General features: G+C 45.1%; 1 protein-coding gene across 2 annotated transcripts in view; it reads left to right on the top strand.

Annotated features, from left to right (window-relative positions):
- SP1 (Sp1 transcription factor) overlaps positions 1-14,793 on the top strand; it is a 193,398-nt gene that overhangs the window by 46,598 nt on the left and 132,007 nt on the right. The window contains exon 1 of one of the 2 annotated variants that reach the window (XM_053290696.1): positions 8,944-9,075. The exons of the other annotated variant lie outside the window; for it this stretch is intronic. The gene's annotated coding sequence lies outside the window, so the exon portion shown is untranslated. Of the gene's footprint in view, positions 1-8,943; positions 9,076-14,793 lie in introns of those variants that run through there. 2 annotated transcript variants of the gene reach the window in all.

Genomic DNA, 14,793 nt, shown 5'->3' with positions numbered 1-14,793 from the left:
CTTAGAGTCATCCTTGACTGCCATCCAGCAAAGGATTAGGGAGGCCTTTGTGCATTCTAATATGGCCAATTGTCAAACTGATATGTTACTTCCTGACTGTGAGTTTATTTGTAACTTGGATATTGCTACTTTTAATTGTTCTTACTGATTTTTTAGTTTTAATATTATAACGCTCCTGCACAGGGCAGGGTGTTGGACGAGAAGATCTTCAAGGTCCCTTCCAACCCTACAGTTCTAAAACTTTCAGTGCCTCCTTATCTTCCACTGCATCGCCTGCTATGGACCACATTTGCATGAAGCACCTCATGCAATTCTTTGTTATGGAGCCATTCTGTTTTATTCCTTTCCTTCTCCTGTCCTTCTGCTCTTGCATTGTGCCAGTACCATGGCAACAAGGTCTGAGAGGAGGAAAATCCTGGGCCCCCCTGGTTGTTGGTGTTGGAAGTAAAAGACAAAGGCTCCAGAGATGAGATAGGCCATCAGTTAAGGTGCATGAAAAGGACAGATTCCTGCTTAACAAAGAGATGAATCTGAGGCTGGGGAACAGAGCAGCAAGTAAAGGCTCTTTCCTGAGTTGCCACAAGCATTTATTGCTGTAGTGGGTGCAGAAATTGATTTATCCAGATCAAAGGTGGGCAAAGGGTTGATCAGGATATACTTGTAGATCTCTGGCTGATTTGCAGTAGATCACCAAGGGTTTGTTACTTCCAAAGGTTAATAACAGCAGCGTCAACAAAAAAAGCCCTTCTTCCCAATTAGGCTGCTGAAATGAAGAAAAGCCAGGAAGTTTTTCACATGGGGCTTTTAAAGCTCTTTAACTCGCATCTCCTAAGAAATGGAGGGGGTGCGTTCACATAGCCAGATTTACCCTGCAGTCCCTCCGAGTTATCGAGGAGCAGCTCACACACAATTCAGGGTTTTCACTGTGTGTTAAGAGTATAGCCCGATTTATATCTGGGGTAAAATAACCCACTATTTGTGTTGGTTTTTTGGGACAACTTTGAATTCGCAGTAAAGCCTCCCAGTCAACTTGTGGTAAGGCCTGTTGTGTGCAAAAGTCCTTGGGGGAAACCATAGTGAATGTTTGCATGAAAAGAGTATGACCTCCGTTCTGATTCGGAAAATAAATTGCTGGGTTGAACATGGGCTCAGTGGCACCCTATTATTTAATTCTGTCTGCTCCCATGAGCCACTATTTTACACCTGGCTCCAATTTGTGGACTTGGAATTCTTGTCAAAAACCAAGTTGATCCCACAGAGTTCTAGTAAAAAGCAAAGTAGATCCCACAAGCCTGAAGTTGGCCCACCACTGCTCTACCTCGGGAGCAGGGGTGGGCCAATTCCTCCCAAGTAAGTGTGCTTAGGCTTGCTGCCTTAGATAAATAAATGTCAGTAAGGCAGCAATATGGCAGCTTTTAAGGTGTATGTGCAGGACAATTTCACTTGAGTCAGCTACCTCTAACCATCCTGTCTTACTCAAAAGACTGGTTAGATAATAGCAGAGAGTGGATTTTTCTTCCATCCTTTCAACACAAGCTTATAGTTGGAATCAGGAATCTTGTCCATATATTTATTGGGCTGGTTCACCCATTGCTTGCTGTTCCGCAACAACAAGTAACTTTCATGTGTGAATGAGCCAAATGACAGGAACAGAAGTTTTATATCATCCCCTCATCACCCCAATCACAATGAGGCTGTTCACACAAGCATCCCTGCCTGGAATTGCACAGCCCTGTCTGGGTAGAGCTGCTCACATGGAGTGCCGAGACCGAACCTGATCCCAGCACTTCCCTGCCAGGTAGCCTGGGTTTTTACCCTGGGCTGTTGCTGTCAGTATCTGGCCACCTGGCAGGGAAGTTCACAGTATCAAACGGAGCTACAGAAACAAGATACGGCTCAGAAACAGTTCTTCCCTATCGGGCTTGGCTGCAAGCTGTCGACACGAAAGTTGACGCAAGTTGCTTTCCAGCAGTGAATAGAAAGCTGGTGACGTAATTTATTGTACAAGCCGAGAGCTCCCAGCTGACAGGAATTCAAGACTTATCAGCCCTCTGCAAGAGGCGTTTACTCCTCCTGATAGTTTCAAGCTGATTCCTGCGCCTTGCAATACGCCTCTGTTGTGGAGTCAGTGGGGGTTGCTTGCATAGCTCCTCTTCTGATTGGTCCGTCACGGTTTCTGCTGTCTCAGGTTGTTGTGCCTGCTCTAAATCATCAGCTGGTTCTGCCTCAGCCATTTCTTGGAAACTGACAGCCGGGCTCTGCCCCTCAGACACCCCGGCATCGGCTGAAAAGTTGACAGCTTCCCCTTCCTCCTTGCTGTCTGAGATCGAAGGCGTGACAGTTGCTGAGGTAGAAGGGCACGAGCATGCCCTCTGCCTGAGGTCCCGGTCATGTCTCTGCTTGGGCAGCCGGCAGCCAGAGCAGACACAGAGCCAGGAGCCTAGAGAGCATGGCAGTGGGGAAATCTCCCAACGCACACAGTGCTTCTCGTGTGGTGCATTGAGGGGTTTCTGGAAGCCGGGCTTCATTTCTCTGGCCTCCAGATGGCCACGTGGCTCCGGGAAGTGCCACTTGTGTGGGCGTGCGAACCATGTGGCCCAAGAAAGTGAAGTGATTGTCTGGGGTGGGGGATTGTCTGCCTCCCCCCTCCTCCCCACCCCACCATCCAAGGTCATGTGAACAACCACCACTGTTTTACAGTGGAGTCTGTTCACACTTGCAGTTAAGAGTAATCTAGGTCTGGTTGATAAAAACAACAAGCCACTGACTCCTTTCTTATGGGTGAAGTGCAATCACACAGCCTTCTACCACACATCTGGTACCAGATGAGGATGCTCCTCACATTTTTTGAGGGGTGAGGGGAAATCACACAAATGAAGCCATTGCACATGGGGCTGCACACATGATGGCCATATCATAAATTACCCAAGATTATATGGGGGAGGCGGGAGGGAGGGAGGGTGCTTCTGATCCTCCACCACAAGTAGGGAATGGCCTGTTGTTTCCTCAGTGGCCTACTGATTACCCAGAGCTGCTGCCAGGCTGAATAGGCCATTCTGAATTACTAATGCTCCAACTCAGTATAAGGAAGTTTCCTATGCAACAAATGGCCACCACAACCATGGCGAATTATTGACAATTCAGTGGGTTCAGATATCATTACAAGGCTAAAAATGAATCTAACAAGAACCAGGAACAAAAACAAAACAAAAAAACAAGCTGAAAGTCAGAGCCATCACAAATTGGCCACCAAGCAGAAACCAGGACCAAGCAGACCTTGAAACTGAGGCAAGTTCTGAGCCCAGGGCAGGAGGCGTTTATATCCTTCCTATCCTGGAAGGAGCCAATGATTTGCCTAGCTGGTTGGGGCCAGTACAAGGCCTGACAAGGCTTCTGCACCTGGCTACCACACGGGATACCAAATGCTGATTCTCAAGATCTCCAGGCAGCTCCAGACACTGGGGCTTCAGCCGTTGGCTGTGTAGACCTTCTGATGTTGGCCCTCAACCTGGCCAACCCCAAATGGTGCTCATGCTGAGTGACATAACAACCATGGACTGTTTTAAAAATGTTCCCAAACAAATCTCATTAACATTTAGCAAAAACTACAAAGGTTTGCAGGCTTTCCCCCCACCACACCCACAGCAATTAAATCTTGAAATTTGCTTTGTCCATTCTTTATTTTTTAACAAAATCTTAGATACTCAGGATTTCACAGAAGTTAACAAATTCTTCACTTAATATTTGTATTACAGTATTTGTGTCATGAATGAAACCATACTGGTTCCTAGACCTTATGGCTAAAATAAAAGAGGGAGAATTTGGATGGCTAGTCGCAGTCCATACTTACGAAGTTCTAGCACCCTAATTGGCAACAAATAATTTGCTGCCTGAGGCAACTACCTCACCTTGCCTCATAGAAGGACCGCCCCATTCCCTGACTGCCACTTTTCTATTCATTTTCTAGCATGTACCCAACTAACCTTGCAGCTCAGTGCAACCGAGCCTGTATAAAGACTGCCATGCAAGTACAACATAGGATTCCTAACCTGTATTTGCTACCAGTGGCTGAGACAATGCAATTGTAGGGGAGAAGCAGAGGAAAGATAAGAGGGGATACTTAACCCTCCCCCCACCAACCACTTTTCTTTTGCATCCTTCCTCCCAGCTGCTTTCCTACTTTCGACTCCCTTGGCCCTAGTATAATAAAACTGCCCAGAAGGAGAAGTTGTGAGGAACGTTTCAGTACCCCCACACAACCTATTTCTCATATGCTGATATTCCCCTCAAACTGTGAGTGAGTAGCAAACATGGAATAGGGAATCTCATATTTGCTGCCGAACATTAAGTTCCAGTGTGACAACTTGACACCCAACGAACCAACCAGGCCTGGGGACCATTACCTCACAAAACAAATTAGCATGTCTTGCTATTTCCCTCATCCAGATATTTAAGCAAGATGGCTGCCTCCAGCAGTGACTCCAAAGGCTAAGCCAGCCCATGGGACCCTTTGGTCCATTCAAAGTTTTGCGGTCACCCAACCAAAGGGAGTGAGCTGGGGAGAAATGAAAGGGTTATAAATAAACACAGCATTTAGGTCCTTTTGTTGATTACAGGGCAGAGCCACAGTCTGGCTGTGCAGGAAACTTGCTCTCTTATTTTAGCAGCTTGTGTTTTGGGTGACCCAACTCCCAGGGCCACGAATGAAGCCAATCTCTCTGTTATCAAGGTACTATTATTCCTTGTCAATGATGAAAGAAGGAAGGGGAGCAAGATCTGAGACTGCTGCAAGTGAAAATGTTAAAATGCTGCCATCGTCCCCCGTCCCCGTCCCCCCCCGCCCGGGAACAGTTGCATCTGGCAGCTCTGTTACACTCCTTCAGCCTTTGTGACTTGTCAGAACCCCTTTCGCATATAACCATTTGGGATGTGCTATTCCTTCAGTTTTTCAGATGGGAAACTGAGTTTGAAATGTGAGAAAACCTTTTAAAAGAATTGAGGGCAGTTTTAAAAAGCGATTGCTGTTCATGGTATTGTGTATGCTCATGCCACTTTTTCAACTCTGGTAAGCAGGTTTTGAAGGTTTTTTTCTATACTTTCCAAAACCTATCAGATCTCTTTGACCAGCAGCAACAGTGGAGCAAAAGATGCATATGTATCCACCATGAGAAGCAAAGATTCTCAAACTATATTCAGAACTATTAACTTTAAAATTATTGTCTAATCTCAGCCTAAGACTAAGAACTGTTGGCCAATAAGTTGTGCAGTGAAATGTGGGCAGTTCTGAACTGCTCATGCTGCTGTGAGTGCCTAAACAAAAAAGACAGTGCCCTTGCACAAGGGCACTGTTGTACAAAAACTTAAACTGGTGCAATTAGAGTTCTGCGAAAACGGCTTATATTGAAATAATGTGAGTAGTGTCATGGTATGTGCGTGGCCAGCAACCAAGGGCGTAACGATAGGGGGGCAGGCAGGGAATGTGCCCTGGGCACCACTCTGGTGGGTCACGTGGGGGGGTGCCAAAAAGTGCCACGACCCCCCCGATCCCCCCCCTGGATTGCATGGCGGCGGCGGGTGGCGGCGGATCGTCATCGTGTGCCCCTGGGAATGGATCATGGCTTGTGGCGGTGAGCGCGGCGGCGGCAGTGGGAGTGAGCACAGCGGTGGCGGGCGGCGGCGGATCGCCGAGTGCAGCAGAGCGACGCCGAGGCCTGCCGTCTGGCCCGGCGTCGCTTCCCAACTGCACAGGCGCGCCTGCGCAGTTCATAGGTGCACCTCAGCCTCCACTAGAGAAGGAAACGCAATTGACACATGTATGCATTTTACAAGAAATTAATTTTGCCATTTCAATGTTATCAGTAGCCAAATTAAAAGCTTCCACTGACCAGAGTAGTATTGATAGATTGAGTCCAGAATAAGAATGCTCCTCCGCTTTTGGGACAATGTTTGCATTCCAGATTAAAAAGAATTTGAAGTATATTTATAAAAATGCCCAAAATTACAACACAGCTACATAGCAGAAGTATTAGCAACCGGCCAAATTCAGCAGTAAACAATAGCAAAGGTCAAAGGCAGGCGGTAGGTGGTTTCCAGAATCCACAAGTGACTCAGATAGCAGCAGGAAATAACATTAGGCCAGAAGCTTCAGTAATAGCAGAAGGAGGTTTAAATGCAAATTTAAATACTATTAAATACAATTTTAATATTTTCACAACTATTTCCCTCTTACCGCTACAGTGGTACAGGCAAATATAATGAAGCCTTGCTGAAAGCTTGCTTCAGGAAGGATAGCCTTGCTGCAGGGTGGGCGGGAGGAGTCTGTTTGCTCCTTTTACAAATAAAAATAAAAGCCAAATAAATTTTAACTCTAGTAATGGAAAAAGGGAATATATACTGTTCTGTCAGAAAGAGATTTTAAGAAATATGCAAATGATCTTGAAACGATGGGGTATTGCTTGCTGTGGAAGGGAGTGAGTCTTGCATTTGTCTTTCTTTATAAAGATGTATACAGGATATGTATTAATCCCCCACCACCCAAATACATGTGAAAAATCTTTTTTTTTTTTAATGAAACAGTTGCAAAAAGCTGCTACTGGACGGATGTGGAAGGACATATCATTTGGCTCCGGTGAGGTCATGGTTATCAAAAGATGCTCACAACAGCTGTATACAAGACTGTAGAATGATCCTTAATCTCCCACCAGGGATGAGGAACTGAGTTCAGATTGCCAAAAACCCACAAAAGCAGTTTCACCAGAGGTCAGAATTGTAAAAAAAAAATGCATATGTATTATAGCTTACACTATCCAACTACTACATTCCTATGAACATTTTACATTTGTGCAAAGTGGGGCTGTCCTTTGATTAATTGATTAAATGCCATCAAAGTCGGTGTCGACTCTTAGTCCAGGTAACAGTCATTAGCACAAGTGTGTATGTGTGTGTCTTTTTAGATTGTGACTGGCCAGTCAGGGCTTGTCTTCTTAAAGGCAAATGGTCAGTGCTGCTGCTGCTGTTTATACCAAGAGAATATAAACAGAGTCTCAAAAAGGGTTCCCAAAGCTTCTTCTATTGGGTGGTTTGTTGGAGTAGAGACTGATAGTTCTTCTGTTCTCTGAAGTTTATTTCTGCAGTTTGTTAGGACAAACTGGATCTCCTTTGTTTCATGTATCCGCCTCACCTCCAGTATGTTCCTGATTTTTCCAGTTTTTATATTTCAACAATACTATAGGATAGGTATATCTAATATGTCGCAATGTTGTCCATTTTTAGAAAATGACTCTTCAGTTTCAAGCATGAATGGACCTTTCTCCCTTCCTTGGCAATTTCCGGTCTCTCCAGGGGGGCAAGAGCTGTGGAGGGTACATCTTTGGGTGGCAAGGGGCCGGGGTGGGGAGAGAATGTAATTGAAGGGAGTGCACTGTGCGGGGTATACTTTGTAAATTAGATTTCTAGTGGAATCCAATTTGAAGCAGACAGCGCCAGGTTGACAGCTTCTAACTTAATTACCTGCACCTTCTAATGTTCATTCTGTGGGAACTGCTAGCCAGCTCAGCTTGCAGGACGGATGGGTTTGATTTAGCAATGGCTTCGATGGACCATTTGCTGGTTTGGGGAGGAGGCTGAGTTTTAATCTGAAGTGCAGTCATTACATTTCCCTGTGCCTTGACTGTGATGTTCTAATGTGCTCAAGCCAGTCAAAAGGAGAATGGGGCTTTTGAAGCCACACCACTTCTCACAATATGGCTGTCAGTGTCAGAGAAAGATTCTGTCAGAGCTGGGCCTAAATCATAAGAACAGCCCTGCTGGATCAGGCTCAAGGCCCATCTGGTCCAGCGTCCTGTTTCACACAGTGGCCCACCAGATGCCGCTGGAAACCTAGAGGCAGGAGCTGAGAGCATGCTCTCTCTCCTGTTGTTACTCCTCTGCAACTGGTATTCAGAGGCATACTGCCTCTGAGGCTGGAGGTGGCCTATAGCCATTGATAGACCACTCCTCCATTAAGTTATCCAAACACCTCTTAAAGCCATCCAAGTTGTTGGCTGTCACCACATCTTGTGGCAAAGTATTCAACAAATTGATTATGCGTAGTGTGAAAAAGTACTTCCGTTTATTGGTCCTAAATTTCCTGGCAATCAATTTCATGGGATGACCCCTGGTTCTAGTGTTGTGTGAGAGGGAGAAAGATTTATCTCCATCAATTTTCTCTACATCATGCATGATTTTGTAGACCTCTATCATGTCTCCCCACAGTCGTCTTTTTTCTAAATTAAAAAGCCCCAAGTGTTATAGCCTTGCCTCATAAGAAAGGTGCTCTAAGCCCCTGATCATCTGGTTTCCCTCTTCTGTACCTTTTCCAGTTCAACAATGTCCTTTTTTAGATGTGGTAACCAGAATTGTACACAGTACTCTAGGTGTGGCCACACCATAGTTTTGTATAAGGGCATTATAATATTAGCAGTTTTATTTTCAATCCCCTTCCTAATTATCCCTATCATGAAATTGGCCTTTTTCACAGCTGCCGCACATTAAGTAAACGAGCTGTCCACCATGACCCCAAGATCCCTTTCCTGGTCAGTCACCGACAGCTGAGATCCCATCAGCATATATGTGAAGTTGGGGTTTTTCGTCCCAATGTGCATCACTTTAAACTTGCCAACACTGGATCACATTTGCCATTTTGTTGCCCACTCACCAAGTTTGGAGCTCCTCACACATAGGCGGAACTGGGGGGGGGGGCAGGCAGGGCACGTGTCCTAGGTGCCACGGGGGGGTGCCATGCCAGTCCCTGCCACCCCCACCCCATTGCCCACCTGCCCAGCCCCAGGGCCCCTCAGCCACTTGCCTCCAGCTCCGGCCTGGGATCGGCAACAAGGCCTAGGATCGGAGCAGCCTGCAAACTGCAGAGCTCTTCTCTCCCCGCCTCTCAGCTGATCGGTGGGTGGGCGGGGCTTCCAGAGAGGCCTCCAAGTAGGCCTCCCTGAAGCCTGAACTCAAGTAGGCCCAAAGCAAGGAAGGAAGGAGGCTGGCAGAGCTCCCTGCAGCAGACCTGACCATCCAGCACAGCCTTTGCAGGTAGGCTGTGAATTCCTTTTTTGTGGTTACCCCCATATATAGGGATCTGCTTGCCATGGGGCTTTGATATGGGGGTGGGTGGGGCAAGACTGAGAAGTCTCTGAATATTTAATTTAAAACAGACTGAAAAATGTGCTGGCTTTAAAAACAAAAACTATCTAAAAAGGCCTATAAGAGGCTTGTTTCATGTCAGAAAATTACAAAAACTTCTGGAACAAATATTTATTTATTCATTCATTCTTTCATTCATTTATAAATGCACTTATGTTCAAGTTGTTTTGCAACCCAGAAGGTCTGAGTGAGAACTGTGAAGCATGTGTGGTGCTTTTATTTTATTTTATTTTTCTTGAGTGTGAACTGCTTTCCAATAACTTGCAGGGACTTCAGAGTAAATCTGGCCAACATGTCGTCTTCCCCTATTTTGCTACTGGCTATTTGGGCAGGTGATCCTCTAGGACAAAGTCATGTTTTTTAAAAAAGAATGAGATGAGACAGAGAAAATGACACTTGGAATCCTCGCATAACTCCTGACTGTTGTTCTAGGTCTTTTACAGAGATGGCTCATGTTTTCAGGTTTTGATCAACAACCATGTCTAGATGGTACAGTGTTCCTTTTAACAAGGATTTCCAAATATTGTTGACTACAAGTCCCATCATTCCTGTTTGGACAGGGGTGCAATTTCAGTGCTTGCCCTAGGCGCTATTTTCCCTAGTTATGCCTCTGTCCTCACAACATTTTTGAGTGCTTCACAATCTGTTTTGGATTTCATTACCTGAAAGAGTTTGGTGTCATCTGCAAATTTGGCCACCTCGCTGCTTACCCCAACTTCTTGATCATTTATTAATAAATTAAAAAGCACCAGTCCGAGTAGAGATCCCTGGGGGACCCCACTTCTTATTTCCCTCCATTGTGAAAACTCTCCATTTATACCTACCCTCTGTTTCCTGTCCTTCAACCAGTTACCAATACACACCTGTACTTGTCCTCTTATCTCATGGCTGCTAATTTTCCCCAAGAGTCTTTGATGGGGAACTTTGTTGAAAGCATTTTGGAAATCCAGGTATACTATGTCAACTAGATCACCTTTAGATCACCATAGTATCCAGGTATACTATGTCAACTAGATCACACACCTGTTGACACTCTCAAATAACTCCAAAAGGTTTGTGAGGCAAGGTTTACCTTGTCAGAAGTCATGCTGGTTCTCCCCCAGCAGGGCCTGTTCTTCTATGTTCTTAACAATTTAACCTTGATAATTCTTTCCATCAATTCACCTGGAACAGATGTTAAGCTAACCAGCCTGTAATTTCCCAGATCGCCCCTTGATACCCTCTGGCCCTGGTGATTTGCTAGTTTTTAATTTTTTCAGAGAGTTAAGAATAAAATATCATGTCACTTCTATCTGACTCAGTTCTTTAGCCTCCATCCTTGAAAAGCCCGGTTCAGAGACAGGTATATGCTCATTAACCTCTGCCGTGAAGAAAGTAGTGGTGTGCATGAACCGGTCCAGAGGCCATGTTAGAGGCCTCTGAACCGGTTCGGAACCTGGCCGGTCCGGTGGTCCAGCACTGGGGGGGTCTAGCTTTAAGGGCGGGGGGGTAGTACTTACCCCTCCCGCCGCTTTCCCCCCTATGGCGCTGCAGGTAAAGGTGAAGTTTGGGGGGCGGCAGCGTTCCTCCCTGCCACCCCTGCCCCCGTCATTGCCTGGAAGTTGTTTAAAATACCAGCACGCATGCGCCCGTCACGGCGTGCACGCACCGCACACATCACACGCAGCGTGCATGTGACATGTGCGGCGCGCCCCTCCACCCTTAAAGCTAAACCCCACCCCAGTGCCGGACCTCGCCTACGTGGTTCCATGCACACCACTAGAAGAAAGATGCAAATAACTCATTTAGCTTCCTTGCAACCTCCATATCCTCTTTAATAATTCCTTTCACTCCCTCATTGTCTAACTGTCCAACTGACTTCCTGGCAGGTTTCTTGCTTCTGACGTATTTAAATAAATTTTTGTTATTTCCCTTGATGCTTTTAGCTAAATGTTCCTCAAACTCTCTTTTCACACACCCCTCCCCTTATAGTCACCTCGCATTTCTCTTTCCAGAGTTTGTGTTCCTTTCTGTTCTCTTCATTTGGGCAGGCCTTCCAATTCCTGAAGGAAGTCTTCTTCCCCTTTATAGCTTCCTTGACTTCACCTGATAGCCATGCTGGCATCCTCTTGGTCTGGGAGGTACCTTTCCCCCTTTTTGGTATACATTCTAACTGGGCTTCTAGTATTGTGGTTTTAAATAAACTCCATGCCTTCTGGAGCAAAGTGATTCTCCTGGTTTTCCCTTTCAGTTTTCTTTTCTCCAAACTCCTCATTTTGGAGAAGTTTTCCCTTCTGAAATTCAAAGTGTCTGTGTTAGACTTCCTTGGTGATTCTCTCCCCACACGTATGCTGAATTTGATTGCACTATGGTCGCTGTTCCCTAAAGGGTCCATGACACTGACATCACGCACCAGGTCCTCCTGAGTGTCACTCAAGATTAAGTCCAAGTTCACCTCCTCTCTGGTTGGGTCCATGACCAACTGTTATAGGGCACAGTCATTCAGCGTAGCTAGAAATTTAACCTCTTTGTCATTACCTGATGTGAATTAACCCAGTCTCTGTGTGGGTAATTGAAGTCACCCATTAGTACTGCCCTGCCTCTCTTTAATGCCTTCATAATTTCTTTCTGCAACTCCTAGTCACTGTCAGTGTTTTGATCTGGAGGGCAATAGCATGTCCCCAGTAGCACATTTCCTTTCAGGCCTTGTATTGTCACCCAAAAGGTTATGTGGAGGACTTGGGTCCTTCTAGGTTTTCTAGCTTGTTAGATTTTATCACTTCTTTAACATACAGTGCTACTCCACCTCCAAGGCGCCCCTCCCTGTCCTTTCTATAGAGTTTATATCCAGGGATAACAGGGTCTCACTGGTTCTTACTGTTTCACCCTGTTTCTTTTATGCCCACTATATCTATTTATTCGTTAAGAACCAAGCACTCCAGCTCACCCATCTTGGCTTGGAGGCTTCTGGCATTGGCATATAGCACCTATATGCTGAATTTCTTACCTGGTATATTCTATCTTTCTTTTGGCTTTTTGATCTCTTTGACCAGCTAACACAGCCTTCTGTCTGCTTTTTATATTGTTCTACGCTGTCCCCTTCTGATTTCCTTCAGCAACTCCCAGTCACCGTCAGCATTTTGATCCGGAGAACACATAGAATGTGCTGGGTCTTAACACTCCATGTCCTCAAATGAGGCATTGTCACTGGTCACTCAGCTGCTATTTTACTTTATAAAGAATGGCAAAAATCCTCATAGGTGCAAATGCCACCCCAAGAATATGCTCTACCAAACTTTGCTTGAAATGTTTGGGCAAGCCTGCTTTTGGTGAATCATACTGATACAAACTAGCTGGCTGTTGAAAATCGATCCTGATATTAATTGGTTTACCAGTTTCTAAAGACAGTTTAGAATGTACCTTATGTCATACCTACCTACGGTGTAGGAGGAGGCTGAACTTGGTTTGCTCAGTCTGAGAGTGAGACATGACAGTAGTCCAGTGTATGGGCTGGGCTGGGGTGGGGTGGGGTGGGGAGGGGAGTGTTTTGTCTAAAAACTCAGCTGTCAACTGGTTTGCCTATGAACTCCTGTCTCCATAGCCATTGGCTGAGCTACTGTGATGTCACAGAAAGTTAATAAATATTCTCTCTTCTGTAAGGAAATGGTCTGTTGTGGAATTATGAAAATCAGTGGAACTCTTGTACAAGGTAGAAAGAATAAAAAGGCTCAAACAGAATCTATTGACTGGATTGAACAGGCTGTATGCCAAGTAAAAAAAATTCATGAAAATTCCATATACACAGCTGTGGGGGGTGATTAATGAGAATTGACTTACTACGCTTGGCTATTGAAATTTGTGTTGAAATGTGTGGGATTTACTATCAGCTGATATGCTCAGGATTGAGGGATCAATGTATTAGTGCAGTAGAAGTTGGTGAGTGAAGATTTCTGGGTCATATTTTCTAGCTCTGATAACAGAATGAACTGCAATGGATTAGAACAGGATAGTATATACCCCGGCCCGGAAGGGAAGTCGGATTTAGATATTGAGAATAGGAGAAAGGCATTTGGAAGATTCCTGAGTTACATCCCCAGTGCTGCCACTGGGCTTGGCAATGCTGTTTTTGGATGTGTTCCAGGAGGCTTCGTGTCATGAAGAAATGGCTTTAAGGACTAAGCTACCCTGAAACTAATTTGCTATGGAGCAATCAGACTTTACCCACAGTGGAAAAGGAAGACTAGTTAATGTATCATATTATACATTATATAATCATTGGGTTAGTTACACCTCCAGAAATGTGTAGAACCCAATGAGAAGCTGATAACAGACTGATTCTCCATTTGGTACACTTTCTGAGTACTCTGGTGGTTCTCTCCCTCTGGTTTTAATTCTGGGTATTTGTATAAGTGGTAACAGGGCCCTGGAAATTAATATTTAATCCTTGGAGGCTCCAGGATAATCCTGGAGGGTTGCTGGCAAATTTAGCTGCCACTAGTTATATATTCTGAGTGCTTAAAACAAGCCTGCACAACTTGTGATCCACCAAGTCATGTTCCACTTGGTGGAACATGGCCCACCATTCTGGATAAACCTGGACATGGTTATATTATCAGAATTCTTGGTAGCCAACCCATTTATCCATTTCCCTTGCAGCACCTAGTATCCCCTTTTGTCTCTTGTAAATTGATGTGCCTTCCCTTTTAGTCTCTCTCTCCATAGTTTCCTCCCCTCTTTTCATTTCTCTTCTCAGCCCCACTGGTAGTTCTCCAATATCTTAAGAAGGTTCACTGGTTAAATTATCTCCTTCCTGAGTATCTCTTTGCTTGCCCCATTCTGCACTGCCACCCAGAAGCCTCTTTCCCCAGGCAGTAGAAGACAGAGCTCCCTGTGCCTTTTTACAGCTGGATGGAAAAGAGACCATTTTGGCAAAGTGTGTGGCATCGAGTAGGAAAAGCTAGCTTCTGCCATTTTTATTTACAGAAATATATTTTTAAAAATTATTTATTTCCTATGTAGTACAATTTCTGTGGTTTCCTCAGATTCAGTTGAATAACCACAGAAATAAATTACTTTTCAGTTATTTGCTTCCTTTTTTTCTGTCATGCTGTCTCCCGTGTATAATTTCTGCATGCCTTTGTAAGATTGCAGGGGTTCAGATTCTACATGCTCCCTGGCTCCCACCAAAACAGCAAAAGCTGAAGAACCCTACTAGGTCAGACCAAAGGCCTATCTAGTCTAGCATCCTGCTTCCCACAATAATGCCTCTGACAAGCCCACAAACAAAAGATTAGAGCATACACCCTCTCCCACTGATCCTTCTCTGCAACTGATATTCAGAAGCATGCATGCACAGACAAATTAATTAATTGGCTGTGTGTAATCACTTCTACAAATGACTTTGTTTTCCATGTGTCATATTTATTGGCTGACATCCAGATTAACACCGTGCTTGTACAATGAACGAAGATGCTTGCACGCAAGAAGGTTGTGTTGCTGGGTGGATGCTCAAAGTTTGGCAGTCTGTTGTGCTCTTGATTCACTTGTGCCAGTGTTGCACTTGTGCGACAAGCATAGCAGGTAGCTTTGCCTCATTCTCTGAGGAGGAGGTTTCACAGCAAGAGGCAC

The sequence above is a fragment of the Hemicordylus capensis genome, chromosome 2 (assembly GCF_027244095.1).
Source record: "Hemicordylus capensis ecotype Gifberg chromosome 2, rHemCap1.1.pri, whole genome shotgun sequence".
Lineage (NCBI taxonomy): Eukaryota > Metazoa > Chordata > Lepidosauria > Squamata > Cordylidae > Hemicordylus > Hemicordylus capensis.
The sequence above is the reverse complement of the archived record's forward strand: the minus strand, read 5'-3'. Positions and strand labels throughout refer to the sequence as shown.